Source organism: Vigna unguiculata, chromosome 10 (genome assembly GCF_037176805.1).
Source record: "Vigna unguiculata cultivar grain cowpea cultivar isolate G323 ecotype 2 chromosome 10, ASM3717680v1, whole genome shotgun sequence".
NCBI lineage: Eukaryota > Viridiplantae > Streptophyta > Magnoliopsida > Fabales > Fabaceae > Vigna > Vigna unguiculata.
The window spans coordinates 39,893,170-39,909,519 of NC_140801.1; the positions used below are offsets into that span (position 1 = coordinate 39,893,170).

Here is a 16,350-nt window from a genome sequence, read left to right on the forward strand (position 1 = left end):
ATGTAGTGATAAATAAAATTTTCACATATTTTAATAGTTTTATGATTCAAGATTAGTAGGTTGTATAATAACAGATAAGGTTGTAACATATTTTAAAACTTTTATTTTTCCAAACTAAAAAAGTTTGTATAGTGATAAATAATGTTCGACTCTCATGACTAAAAACTAAAAAAGGTTTTGTAATAATAAAGTTTCGACCTATTTTGACCGTCTTAGTGTTCAAGATTGAATAAAAAAGTCAGACAATCTATCTTAATATTTTATCATAAAGTTTAAAATATAAAGAGAAAACTGATAACAATTTCTTTCTTAAGAAAACGAATTAAGAAATTGAAAATTATAATATAAATAAATTAAAAGCTATCATCTATATAACCTATCTCGTAATCAAGAAAAAAATAAATATTAAACCGTAAACTGAAAACAAACAACTAAACCCTAATTCAAGTAATCGGGGCTGAAATAAAACCAACTAGAAGAAAAGAAAAGTATTTTAAATGTTAAAGCTTAATGTACTTTTCTCTGACCATATTTATAATAATATTATTATTTTTGATAGATTCAATGTATAGAATCCAAGGGTGAAATTTAAATGATATATTTATTATAAAAGCTGACAATAACACAAACAAAACTTAGACTTCTAAAGTGTGTATTATACCGTCTTTAAGACTTATTGCAGTGTGTTGTACAAACTCACCAGGCAGCGGCGGATCTTCGGCTGAGAGTGTAAAAATTTTGATGAAATTACTTTTTTATCTAGTTTTTCTTTAAAAAATTATCAAACTGGTCATTTAGGATTTTTTTTAGTTTCAATTTGATTTTAATTTTTTTAAAATTGATGCAATTTGATCTTTTTTGTTAAATTTCTTGAAGTAGAGTAAGAATTTTTCATCAAAACTGACATTAGCATTATGTCAATTACACCAATAAAGCAAATCTTCTTTATTCACAACTTCAATTTTGATAAAAAAATCTTAATCCGATTCAAAAAATTAATGAAAAAAGGATAAAATTGTATCATTTTTTCAAAATCGTGACCAAATTGAGACTAAAAAGACTGAAGGACATTTCTGAACAAAAATAGAAGCCTAAAGAGTAGTTTCAAAATTTTTATATAAATTAGTAAAAACATTATATTTACTTCTTTTATAATAATAAAAAATAATAAAAATATAATTATGTTATTATTATAATTATAAAATTAAATATAAATAATTTTTATAATTTTATTATAATTAATTTCTATTTATAATGATTAAGTTTAAAATACTAATCAAATGAAAGATAATTAAATCAAATCAATAATATTTTAAAAGATAATATTAATAAAATAATTATTTTTATTTAAAAAATATTTAAAAGGTAAAATATGAACAACAACAAAAAAATCTTTTATATAGATATAAATGTATACAAATTTATTAAAATATCAAATATATACAATATATTAGAAGTATAAAGTCTTAAAAAATATATTAAAATTTATATATTACATATATAAATGTTAAAAACAAAATGGGGGGTAGGGGGGTGGCAAAATTTTAAGAAAAGATAGAAGGAAAAAAGAGAGAATGAGAGAAGAGAAGTAGAGAGAAGACTCAAGATGTATTTTTGGAGGTGAGCATAGACCCCTTGTTTGTAGATGGGAAGGGTTTAGGAAGAGTAGAAAATCCCTAACTTGAGGATGAAGACTTCAATAATAAACCAACATTCACACTATTGTGGCTTGTGGAATATGATTTGCAACGTTTAAGAATCAATTGAACGATTTTATTAAAAAAAGGTAGCACAGTTAGTTTCTTGTGTAAAACGAGGATCACTCTTTTGAGTTGGTTTATACTCTATTGGAGCCACATAAGCTATATTCTTTTGCAATATTAACCTCTCTAAAATAAGGAAAAGATAATATTTATGAGATATATGATATTATTCATGATATAAGCAAAACTCATTTACAACCACATAATCCATTAATCATATGTATCTGTTATGCATAGGCTTACAAAGGCTATAATATGTTATCACATGAAGTATCTCATCTCATAATTGTTTTTACACACATATACTCACTTAAAAACCTCGTGACTTGAATGTCATAAAGTTTTTGCAGGTAGACTTATTCCTCATGATGATTCAGAGCTTAATTACATACCAACAATGATGTCAGTCCATCTTAGAAACAGATCGACCATCCGATAAAAACAATTAAGAATTCAGATTTCTTAGCTTATACATATATAAAATATCATATCACGTATCACATTACATATTTAGATGCATAATTGCGTAATGAATGGTGATTATTACAATAACTTTTAAAGTTTAAAAAAAATTAAAGTTAACTTGAATTTATCAAACATACGAAAATTGAAAGTTGGTGTACCTATCATGCTTTTAAGAAACATTAATCAAACAAATGATCTTTGTAATAGTACAAGGTTGTAAATCAATTATTTGAGAAAAAATGTTATTTCTAGTACAATAATAACAGGCAAAAATGTTGGTGATAAAATATCCATACCAATAATAAACTTGACTCCTTATTCCAGCATGCCTTTCAAGATTCAAATGGAACATTCCTATATGTCTATGCTTTGCCATGACAACAAACAAAAGTCAAGGGCAAGCTCTCTCTAAAGTTGGACTTTATATTCCTGATCCCGTATTCACTCATGGACAACTATATATAGTAGTTTCCAAAGTGAAAACAAAAAAAAAATGATTGAAAATGCTAATTCTAGATGAAGATGGAGATGTAACTTCTATAACTACAAATGTGGTTTACAAAGAAATATTTAAAAATCTGTAATAAGAGGCATACAAATTAATCTTACACCATTTTGATTATTTGTTAATTACTGTATTGCATTCTTTTGTTTTTTTAATCTAATTTTAAATTTAATAAAGTTGTATCGGTACTATATTGCAGATTATAATGACTTTCTGGACAATAAAATTATGGCTTAATTATTGTTTTAGTCCTCGAATTTGTTCTGAAGTTTCAAAAAGGTCCTCTGAATATTTGGAGTATCAATTTAGTCCTTTAATTTTCAAAAGTGACTCAATTTGGTCCTTTCCATTTAAATTGAACAAATGCCGTTCACACAGTACTCACGTGGCATAATTGAACTGATACGTGTCAAAGTTTTTAAAAGGGGGTGCAATTGACATGCCATGAGTTTTAATGAAACCCTAAATTGATGCACTTATGACAATTAGAGGACTAAATTGAGACTCCGAATATTTAGAGGACCTTTTTGAAACTTCAGAACAAATTCGAGGACTAAAACAATAATTAAGCCTAAAATTATGTATGAATGTGTATAACAGGTACATACATAAATGTTCACAAAGTTCAAACTTCATATTAGATCAAATCATGATTACTACAATTAATGTTGTCATTATCCTCTTCAAGATTGTTACATTAACTTAAAAACATGGTAACATGATAAAATTGATGTCTCTTATTTTAAATCATATTTGTCATCACTATTTAAAAATTAATATCTATTTTTAACTTTTTTTTTACCAATTACTATAGAAAGAAAATCATTTATCTCAAAAATAGGTCAAAATACTAGGTTGAACATAAATAAAGTAAATTAAATAAATCACTTTCTTAGGTTGAACTTATATTCATAGTCTATGCACTATGGATGTTTCAACAATAAAAGAAAAAATATACAAATTATTTCATATTATTTTAAGTGGTTATAATTTATCCGATTAAACTAAATTCATTAAGTGTGAGAATTTAAAATTATGAATGTCAATAACAACTTCAAAAGATGTGTATATCATCTATTGGAGACAATTTAAGTTGATATGTTTCATTTTCTATTAAAAATAAACTAAAAATAATAATTAAGGTAATTCAATTATTACAATTGTTTATTTATTTTCAAATACCTTTTGACACGTACATATACTTTATTATTCAATGTGTTCTAAACTTAACATATCTCCTGTATTAAAGCACAATATTTAAAAACAATGTATATTATTATAAACAAACTTATCATAACTTTTTATTATTCAATATTTTAAGGATTATATATGTTTTTGGTTCTTCAACTTTTAGGCTATGTTCTTTTGAGATGAAGGATTAGAGGGAGAGGGAGAGGAAGAGATCGGAAGGATTATAGGGTGAAGTTGGTATTGTTTCTTTTCTTTTAAGAGATTTAGAGGTGATTTTAGAATAAATTAGAGAGTGAAGTTTGTGACTAAATTGACTGATGTGACATATTAAAAAAAATTAATAGCAAAAAATTAGATTATCAAAATATCCCTATTATTATACATAATATAAAATTATATATAAATAGTTTAAAATTATTTTATAAATTTTATTGAATGATTGAAAATAAAAAAATGAATAATATAATATATTTTGTATGAAAATAAATTTAATATATAAGGTGGAAAATAATTATATACATGAAAACTTTTTTTTCTTTTTAATAGTAATTTTAGAAGTAGTAAATTTTATTATTACCATAATAAATTATTATTACAGTTAATATAGAATTAAAAAAGTAAACTAAAACCACATATATTAATAATGTTAATAGCTAAACCACATGCATAAAAAATTAAATAATTAAGGGGTAATTTGGTAAATTCAGTTGTGTCATCCTCTAATCTCACTATTGATTGTGGGATTGAATTTTCAGTGAATCCCCCTAATCATCTCCCCTCATCACCTTGTATCACTTTCAAAAGAACACGTTACTCACTTCCTAATCATCACCTCTCATTCCTTGTGAATATTACATCCACTCAAAAGAACACAATGTTAGTGAAAATTGAAATTAGTCCATCTTGGAAATCTTGAACTAATTTAGTTATTCAACTTTATAAATACGTGGATTTAGTAATTTTAACCAAATTTTATTAAGTTTGTTTGAAGTTTTAAACACATTTCATTATAGTATTTTAGTTTGTTTACACTGTTTGACATATTTCTCTTCAATATTCGTTGAGAAACGCGTTTGAAGCGTGAAATAAACTTAAAAAAATTTAGTTTAAAGGATTAAATTCACACATTTCTAAATATGAGAGACTAAATTGGTTCAAGATTTTCAAGAGGGATTAATTTCAATTTTCATTGGAAGTTGAAGGATCAAAAATATATTTAAGCCATATTTTACTTAATAATTATTTTAAATAAATATCTCATAAATTTTATTATTTTTTTATATATAATAAAATGTATTCTTGTAAATATCAAAATGCTAGTTATATTACAAAGAGATGCTAAATTAACATACGAAACCTTAATTATATTACGAAGAGATGTAAATCGAGTATATACACGGTTTTTTTCTTAAATTTTTTTTATATTTTTTTAAGTAATTATATGGAGTCTATTATTATTATTATTTTAAAAGTGAATTTTTTAAGAAAATAAATTTTTAAAAATGTTATAAGTTAAGATCGATTTCAAATAAGATCATGTTAAGTAATTTTGACATTTTACATTTTAAAATTATAGTCATCACATAAAAATTTATTAAAAAATAAAATAAAATAAGAAAATACAAAATTCATTACTTATGGTTCTTAAATTAAGCTTGATTATTAATTAAGTTTATTTTTTACATAAAATTCATTTATGTTTTTCGATCTTACATTTCAATAAAATTAAGCTATTCTTTTAACGTTCCTTTAATCAAAATAAAATTACTGACTTCGTAATATATATATATATATATATATATATATATATATATATATATATATATATATATATATATATATATATATATATATATATATATATATATATATATATATATATATATATATATATATATATTACGAAATGAAGGTTTACCTTAAAGAAACTTAAATGTAACACATTCAAGTTTTCAGCAATTAGAGGATTTTCTTAAATATAGAAAAGAAAATTGTCTCATTTAAATATATTCTAGAGAAAGAATTTCATCTTTTCTCCTTTATTTAACATAGATTTCTTACTTAGATATTGTTTGTCAGTGTTATATGGTAAACTAAATATATTTAACTTTTTATTCTATTTTTTTATCAATAAAAAATATTATAGAGTATTTATGGGGTACTCTAAGTCTTTTATAAATATATACGTGACAATTTTCTTCATAATAGGTGTAAAGGGTCTAAAACAAGAAATCATATTAAAATTCGGTGGGAAAACAATATGTATAAATCGACACATGAGTCATTAACTACTTTTCATACAGTGTAGTAAACATGAATCTTAATTACATTTTATATGATAAATGAGGTTTATCTAAATCATAATTTCCTTTCAATACTCCGAGCACAATGAGAAGAGTCTAAACCTCAATCAAAATATCAAATTCTTGATGTATAAATTTGTCATTCAATGAAGAATTAGTCTTTTCACCGTTTAACAAATAAAAAAAAAACATTTATGTTAAAAATATTATATTCAATTATTTTTAAGTTTGTAAATTAAAATGTATCAAAATTTGTGAAATAAACGAGTTTTAATTTGGGATCCAAATTTAAGAATTAAAAATATATTTAATCATTTAATAAACACTTGTCATTTAAAAAAAATATGTATGCACTATACATCAATGTTCATCTACCATTGCCCCTTTCTCAGCACATCCTCCCTCACGAACACGACAAAATTCAGAAATGTGCATTGGGACCAGCTGAAAAATCTGGAATTTGGCCAACATTTATAGTAATTAAGAGTCACCAATTGTATATAATTACAATGACAATGACCCTGGTTTGTTTTCAAGTCAAAGAACCACGCACCTTATGCTCAAGTTGTCTTCTCGGGCTCACCATGGATGCTTATATTTGTCTTATATTTGTGTGAACTTGTATGAATTCAATATTCAATATTACTTTAGGGTTAGGGTTTACAATTTACTAAGCAAACTTATTTAATCCTTCTTCACTTTCATAAAATGTATTTTGTAAGGTTTTTATATCTCACATGGAAGGAAATCAATGACTAAATAAATTAATAATTAATAATGAAAAAAATATCAATTCAACTATTTAATAAATTTAGATTTTTTTTGAGTTTTTTATGTTATTCCTATGTAGAGTCTTCAAAATATATTAATAGATACTCGTTTTGATATTTTTTAAAATATATTAAAAACTTTTTTGATATACCAAAATTAATGTAATTTACTTTGAAACAATGGCGGTTTAAAGATTTATGAGGTCTAAAACAAATTTAAGAATTCATTTGACTTTCACACTTTTTTCTAGTTTCAACTCATGTCTATCAACTCGTGTCTATCAACTCGTGTCTATTGCTAATTTTATTAGAGATTTCATCTGCATTATCCACCAAGAGGTTAAACTCTAACCTAGTTAATAGTTTCTTGAGTTGTTTAGGTTTGTTGAGCCGTTTGATCAGGTGAGGGAAGCTAATTCATCTTGGTTTTAATAAATCTATGTTGCATGTTGTAATTTTGATCCATGAAATTGCTTGAAATTGTTGTGGTGTGTGATTATGAACCTTGAGTACTGAGATTAGGGTAGAAATATGCTATTTTCACTTAAGAGAAATCTCGTTCAGTTGACAACAACCCAGAATTGCACTTTGCTCTGTATTCGAGTTGTCACTCATGCAACAACTCCTTGTCCAAGTGACAAATCCAAACAAAAATCTTAGTTTCTCATCAAAATATATAGAAAAAACTCTCGAAATCCATAAATAAAAAAGTACCGAAAATAAAATCATACACCAAAAACACATTTATAATCCTAATACAAATTCAACAAATAGAATAAAAATATACTAACCAACAACAACACAAATAGAAAGAAAAACATACTAACCATAAATGAGATAAAACTAATACATACAGGCAATATAAAAATCATATGCCAAAACCCTAAAAAAAATAACTCTATAATAGAATAAAACAAGAGAGACAAGGAGTGACATTGGTAGATGAGAAGTCACATATAGATAAAGAAGACAATAGAAATCAAGATTGATTATAAGAGAATAAAGAGAACTGGTCATTATATTTTTTTAGAAAAAAATATAATTTATTGAAAGAAAGATTCTAATTCATTAAATATCATTTTTTATACAACCAAATAGTGATAATAGTAACTTAATTAAATTTTATTCTCAAACATAAAGTTATAATTAATTTATTTAATACATGTATATTACTATTAAAAAAGATTTTTTTAGACTATTATTTTCTTAAACATAATTTTATAATTAATTTAACATAGGTATATTAGTACTAAAACATATTTTGAGTCATTTTCCTCTTAAACATAATTTTATAATTAATTTAATAGAAATCTATTAGTACTAAACAAATTTTTTTTGAAGTATTTATTTCTTAGAGGCTTAAAGCGAGTGTTTTACTTGATTCACCCTTGAACCGACCCTCCTTTGAACGTTCAACACCAAAAACATCAAGAGAAATTTTGTACTTTATTTGACAAACTTAACAAAATAATAAGATTTGTTTATATCTCTATACACTACTAACACACAAACAAAATATTTGTCTTAAAAGTAAGTATATTTTTCTTTTTTAACGAGTACAAAATAGTGAAACACTTTCCATAGGCATTAACTTAATTGGATCTTGTACTATGTAAGGCCCCTGACACATCTATTTCAAGATGGTCTTGATACATCTATTCCAAGATGGTCCTAATACATATAGTCCAAGATGATTTTGATATATCTAGGCCAAAATGGTCCTCATCTTTGTCAAGACAACCTACCAATTGTGTAAAGTCTGATACATCTAGGCTAAGATGGTCTTGACACATCTAAGTCAGGACAACCTTCATAGTGCACCAACAAGAACCACACTTATCACACGAAAGCTAGTACATCTCGACCTAAGAGAGGTATGTCAAATAGATGCAGGTAAGAACTATAGTAACTGCAATAGCGCATTAACTCAAGATGTTATGACAATTAAAATGAGATATTCATTAGCATTTATGGAAGAATCCAAGCGTTACTCGAGGTAATTAGTAAAAGACAAGTATATAAAGGTACAAGTAAAGATATGTAAAGTTAATCTTATGCTTGTTATCCTTGCATATTCCGGTTCAACCGACTTGAGCATCATAGTACTACCATACTTTATAGGACAATTTGATTTCATACATGAACCAATCCCAATAACACTAAAAAATCATTTATCATAAAGAAAAATAGTTAGATTTATTCATTTCGTCAATTCTATAAAATGTTAAAGAATACTTTCTTATAAGAAAATACATATATTATCTCCTTAATGTACATTATAATAATGTAATTTTAAGATAAAGACGTGGTTTGTGGTTTGATTTGTGGTCTGATCAAAATTTATAATTTTGAATGTTCAATTTTCAGGCAATGGAACTTGCTGAATGTGGTGATAATGTAGCATGCGACTTATCTGCTGATACTAATAGTTCATTAGTAAGTATATAAGTAGATACATTTAGTGTCTTAATTTTACTGGACAGTTTAAAGATGTAATTTTACTGAACATATGATTCATTGCAGATGTGCCTTTCTAGGACTGTTGATCTTGATCCGGATGTTGTTTTATGTGTCATGCCCAGAAAAGATCTTTGTACTACCAGTAACAATGAAGACATAGAGTATATTCCATCAAATTTCATAGAATTTGATCTTTTGGAGGACCTGCCATTAGCCCAATTGTCAGCTACAAAGACAATGAAGACTATCAAGAAGGAGAAATGATATTTAATTTATGAAAGCTATGAAAATTATTGTAGTAAATGTTGCTTAAGACTTTATGTTGGTTTTGTTAGAAATGTTTTGGCTCCTTCAAAGGCTACATTCGTTGATCCTGTTCTGATAAATTGCACTAGGGAACCTTCTTTAGTATTTTAAATAGTTTTGGTTGTGATTACCTAGAAGAAAGTTTGTGCACTTTTTGTATGTTGTGATCTTTAAATGTTTAATTCATTGATATATTTAGGGATCGTATTTAGCAATTCATAAATCATAGTGACTTTATATCTTAACATATATAAAGTCAATACTAACCTATATTATAAAAAAAAATTGTAACCTTGCATAATTTATGTATTTATAATCAGAATTCAACATGTTATCCATTGTTTTTAAAGAAGACTAGCATCAGACCGTGTTATAAATTTTTTTTTAAGTATACTACCATGATACCCGTTGATACATGATCATTAACATGTATATTAATTCGAACTTTTGTTACATTCGAACCTATGCATTCAGTTTAACATTTTCATATCTTTTTTATAACATGTTATCTGGATTGATTAGACATGCATTTAATAAAGATACGTAAAATTTTATAGAGCAGTAGGATATCATAATTCATTAAAGCAATCATTAGACCAGCATTTAATAAAGCCAAAAACGTGCAATAGTTAAAGTTGATGGTACGATATTGTAATGCATTAAACCAATGAATTTGATGATTGTTTCCTGCGCTACAAGCAATGTCTAAGAACAATCTGCATGTACAATATCATATATAATATAATGAAATGTAATTGTATAAAGTTGGCAGATTAGACACATTAAGGTGAAAAGACATGCATTTAAGAACCCCAAATCATGCTTCCCATTGACATGACTTTATAGTGGTGTTAATTTTGGCGGTAAAAATTTCACGATTCATCTATCCAGTATCATGAAACTCCCAAAATTTTTAGATAACCTTATGTAAACATAGCCTTTAATGGATAAGCATATGAGAATTTGGTAAATCAAATCTGTTGTAAATGGTTGAAGCACAATGTACTATTGTTATTCATTAATTGGAATTGTAACATTTATCTGTTCACAAAGCAGTATTATGAACTATATCTGTAGATGTTCTGAAAATTTCTTGTAGAAGTTTTTTCTATCATCTTCATATATAACCTTTATATATTATGCAAATGTTGTTATTTCCGAAATAATTATCATTGTGTGTGCTGTTTAATGTAGAATGATGGCCGATGAAAATAGAATCTGCAGTTCAAGTGCAAGAATAAAAAGAAAACTGATAATGCAAGAGAAGAGGATGAAAGCTACATGCAAAAATCAGAAGCGCGTTGAAAATAAAACACGAGATCGTACACTATTAGCTGATGTAACAACTTATTTTGTTAATCAAGATACATTGCATATGGAATCACAACTTCAATCTTCTGATCTTAGATTCAGGAATGTTTAAAGAAATGTTACAGCCTCACGAAAAAAGTCTTAAAGTTTGCTTGACAAGTTTGAAAGCACTGTGAATAATGTGACTAACATAAGTCAAGGGAATATACCAAGTCAATCATTTGTATTGGAAGATGTTGATGAACTACAATCAGATTCAGATAAGTCTGAATCGCTTAGTGAAACAATAGAAGGTAATTGTATTTTGGTAATGAAATTAACAGTTCATCATTATTACTGATATCTTCATCATTATTAATTAAGCAGTCATTGATGAATTAGATGATATGAACCATCAAAGCACGGAGGCTAATGCAAGATAAGTAATCTAAAAAGTTTTTCATAAACATAATTGTTATCATATATGGGAAGTTGAACTAATAATTATATTAATTTGCAAATTGTATGCAGATATAGGAGATCCGATCTATGTTTGTCAGCATTGCAATGCATATATGTGGTATCAAGAACGCATTGGCAAATCTCATCATATGATTAATCCGAACTTTCAGCTGTGTTGCTCAAATGGAAAAGTTGAATTGCTAATGTTGAAAAAACCCCCGGATGAGCTAAGTCAACTTTTATTTCAATCAGATTCAAAACAGAGCAGAACTTATCAAAAGAATATTAGAACGTACAACATGATGTTTGCATTTACATCACCTTGAGCAAAAATTGACAATGAATACAACAATGGAGGTGGTCCACCAAATTTGAGAATCCAAGGACAATCATGTCACAGAATTGGTAGTCTTCTTCCACCAATTGGACAACAGCCAAAGTTTGCTCAATTATATATTTATGATACTGAAAACGAGATACACAACAGAATTCAATCTCTGAGGTACAATTCATTCGTCTTAATAGTTGTTATTATATTATGTTGCATGTTTGTATTGATCTGAAATTCAATGTAGGAACAACAATGATATTGATGCTGAAATTGTTAGAACATTAACAAATATGCTAGATAAGTACAATGTGCACGCTAAATCTTTTCGTATGGCAAGGGACAAATATGCGGAGTAGCCATGTCATAATCTTAAATTAAAACTTATTGCTGATAGGCAGAACAATGGACGTATATACAACATCCCCACCGTTTCAGAGGTTGCTGCATTAATAGTAGGAGATGTTGACACTGCATCTCCTAGGGATATTATTATGGAAAGCAGAACAGAAAAATTACAAAGAATAAATGAGTTGCACACAAGCTACTTGGGATATCAGTATCCTCTGTTGTTTCCCTATGGTGAAGATGGATATAGGCATGATATTAGTCATCGTGATTATTTGGCATTCAAACGTAACCGCTTAACAATTAGGGAATGGTTTTGTTTCAGAATTCAAACTCGACAATGTGAGCCAATGACCATTCTTAGATCAAGAAGATTATTCCAACAATTTCTTGTAGATGGATATACAATGATTGAGTCTGAAAGGCTATCATTCATCAGAAACAATTAGTCGAAGCTCAGGGTTGACAAATACAGTAACCTCTGTCAACCAAGCAATGATAGCTACACAGAAGCTTCACATAAAGGAAAACATTTTTGTGCTTCCATCTAGCTTTGTTGGTGGTAGGAGATTTATGGATCAATTGTATTTTGATGGCATGACAATATGTGGTCATGTAGGATTCCCAGATCTTTTTGTAACTTTTACGTGCAATCCAAAATGGCCAGAGATTTCTAGAATATTGAACCCTTTAAAATTAACTCCTTCAGATAGACCAGATATCATTGCAAGAGTTTTCAGAATCAAATTTGACCAACTATTATCAGATTTAACAAAGAAGAACATATTGGGAAGGGTCATAGCATGTCTGTATACTTCATATACTTAACTATTTACTTATTTCATTTAATTGATTATTCTAATCATGTAACTGATTTGTGATTGCAGACATGTATAATATTGAATTCCAGAAACGTGGTTTGCCACATGCTCATTTGTTATTATTTTTGCATACATCAAGCAAGTATCCGACAACCATGGATATTGACAAAGTAATCTCAGCTGAAATACCATGTGCCAAAGAAGATGCAGAATTGTATAACTGTGTAAAAGAACATATGATTCACGGCCCATGTGGAATCTCTAAGACATCATCTCCATGCATGAAAAATGGATCGTGTTCTCGATTTTATCCAAAGAAATTTGAAGATACTACAACAATTTCAGAAGATGGTTTTCCTCATTATCGTCGAAGAAACAATGGTCTTAGCATTCTGAAGAATGATATTGCATTAGATAAACGATTTGTGGTTCCTTACAATCCTACCATATTACTCAAATATCAGGCTCATGTCAATGTAGAATGGTGCAACCGGTCTAATTCAATCAAGTACTTATTTAAGTACATCAATAAGGGCTATGATAGAATTACTGCTGCCATTGTTTCTAATGAGAAGCAAGGTTTTTCAACTGATCTTCCAAGGGATGAAATCAAAAAATATATTGATCGTAGATATATTTCTCCATGCGAAGCATGTTGGAGAATATTTTCATTTCCAATTCATGGAAGAAATCCAACTATTGAACGATTATTTTTTCATCTACCAGGCGAGCAATCAGTGTACTTCAAGGATGATGATGACATTGATGAAATCATGGCAAAACCGACAGTTAGGGAGTCCATGTTCACAAGTTGGGATGGAGTGCAATAAGAAATATTCAGATGCAAGGGAATTAACATATCCACAATTTGTTACTAAGTATGTATATAATAAGAATCAAAGGTGTTGGAAACCAAGGAAAAAAGGAAATACCATTGGAAGACTTATTTGGGTTCTCCCAGCAACTAGTGAACTTTTCTACCTAAGGAGGATGCTAACAATTGTTAAAGGTCCAATATCCTACATAGATCTGCGAACTGTTGAAAACATAACTTATCCTACATTTAGAGAAGCATGTGAAGCTTCTGGATTTTTGGCAGATGATAGAGAATATGTCGAAGCTATCAAGGAAGCCAAAGAATGGGGATATGGAAACTTCTTGAGGAGATTATTTGTAACTATACTCATGTCAAATAATATCAACAAACCTGAGGAGGTTTGGAAGAAAACATGGGAATGACTTTCTGATGGAATTCTATATAATGAAAGAATTATTGCAAGAAATCCAGGTGAAATAGTTTTTAACAATATTAATCTTAAGTTTGGATATGAAAGTATGCTAACTTAAGTTGTTTGTTGCAGGCCTCAACCTGAATATGGAATTGTTAAAAAATTTGACTTTGATTGAAATTGAGAAGCTTTTACAGAACAATAGGAAAACATTAAAGGAATTTCCCTCCATGCCTTATCCTAATGATTTTGCAGTAAATTACTGTGGCAACCGATTAGTGTATGCTGAACTTGATTATAACAAGGATGATGAACTACGTATCTTTCAATCAAATTTTACAAGTATGACAGGTTAGTCATTTCTTCTAAATATTTTTGCAATACAAGTCATTGCAATATATCTAAATTATTATTGATATGCAGATGAACAAAGACGTATTTTCCAAAAGATTATAAATGCGGTGCATGATGAGAAAGGGGACATGTTCTTTTTATATGGATATGGAGGAACTGGAAAAACATTTATGTGGAACACATTATCTTCTGCTCTTCGTTTCGAAGGAAAAATAGTTCTAACAATTGCATCAAGTGGTATAACTTCTTTGTTATTGCCTGGAGGTAGAACAACTCATTCAAAATTTAAAATTCCAGTTCCAACACTTGAACACTCTGTCTGCAACATTACAAAAGGTAGTGAACTATCAGATTTGATGAAATTGGCCAACCTCATAATTTGGGATGAAGCACCAATGGCACACAAGTTTTGTTTTGAGGCACTGGATCGAACTTTAAAAGATATCATGAGAGAACACAACAAATCTAATTTTGTTTTTGGTGGCAAAGTAATAGTATTTGGAGGGGATTTTAGACAAATTCTTCCTGTTATCCCTCGAGGAAGCAGATCTGATATTGTTCATGCAACTATCAACTCATCCTATCTTTGGGAGCACTGCCAGATCCTGAACTTGACCAAAAACATGCGTCTGTTACAGTAGGGATTGCACAGCTCTACTATTGCTGAAATTGAAGAGTTTTCTTCCTGGATAATCAAAATTGGTGATGGTTCACTGAATGAACCTAATGATGGCTTAGTAGATATAGAAATCCCTCCAGAATTTCTAATCAAGAACTACAAAGACCCTATCCAAGCTATAATCAATAGCACTTATCCACAACTACACAAAAAATTCAATGATGAGATGTTTTTGATATCAAGAGCTATTCTAGCCAGTCGAATTGAAACAATAGATGAAATCAATAAATCTGTTCTGGATTCTATTCCAGGTGATGCTTAACTCATACTTATCATTTTTTCATACATTTGTCATATTTTAAAAGTCTAAAAACTGTTATTCATAAAATTCAGGTGAAGTCAAAGAATACCTCAGCGCAGACTGCATTGATACTTCTGACACCATGAACGTTGATGTATATGACGGTATTACACCAGAATTTTTAAATTCATTGAGAACATCAGGATTACCAAACCATAGTATAACACTCAAAGTCGGGACACCAATAATGCTTTTGAGAAATTTAGATCAATCTGAAGGTCTCTGTAATGGAAGCAGATTAATAGTCACCAGACTAGCAAAGCATGTAATTAGTGCAAAAATTATAACTGAGAAAAACAAAGGAACAGAAGTTTACATCCCGTGTATGTCCATGTCCCCATCTCAGTCACCGTGGTCATTCAAGATGATTAGAAGACAATTCCCGATCATGCTATCCTATGCTATGACCATAAGCAAATCTCAAGGTCAATCTTTAGATTGTGTTGGATTGTATTCTTTGACTGCTACCACAAATGTAGTTTTCAAAGAAGTTTTCAACAATGTGTAATGAACGATTACATACTTGTTCTTTTTTTTGCTAAGCATGCATATGTGCAATAGTTACAGAGTAAGAATGCTTAATTAATGTGCATAAATATGATGTTCTGGCGTAATGTATAAATTTTTTGTAACAATGCCTTGAAGTAATAAATGAAGATGTAGTACTTTGATGTTATCCCTTGCATTTATCATGTCTGAACTGAAAATTACATTATGGTAAAAATCGTATTGGGCATAGTGCATTAAATATGCAAACTGCCATACACCAACAAGA

The 16,350-nt window shown here is 28.2% G+C and overlaps 1 pseudogene; it reads left to right on the plus strand.

Annotated features, from left to right (window-relative positions):
* Positions 1 to 10,961: 10,961 nt before the first annotated feature.
* On the plus strand, positions 10,962 to 16,083 carry LOC146883175 (uncharacterized; annotated as a pseudogene).
* The last annotated feature ends 267 nt before the right edge of the window (positions 16,084 to 16,350 follow it).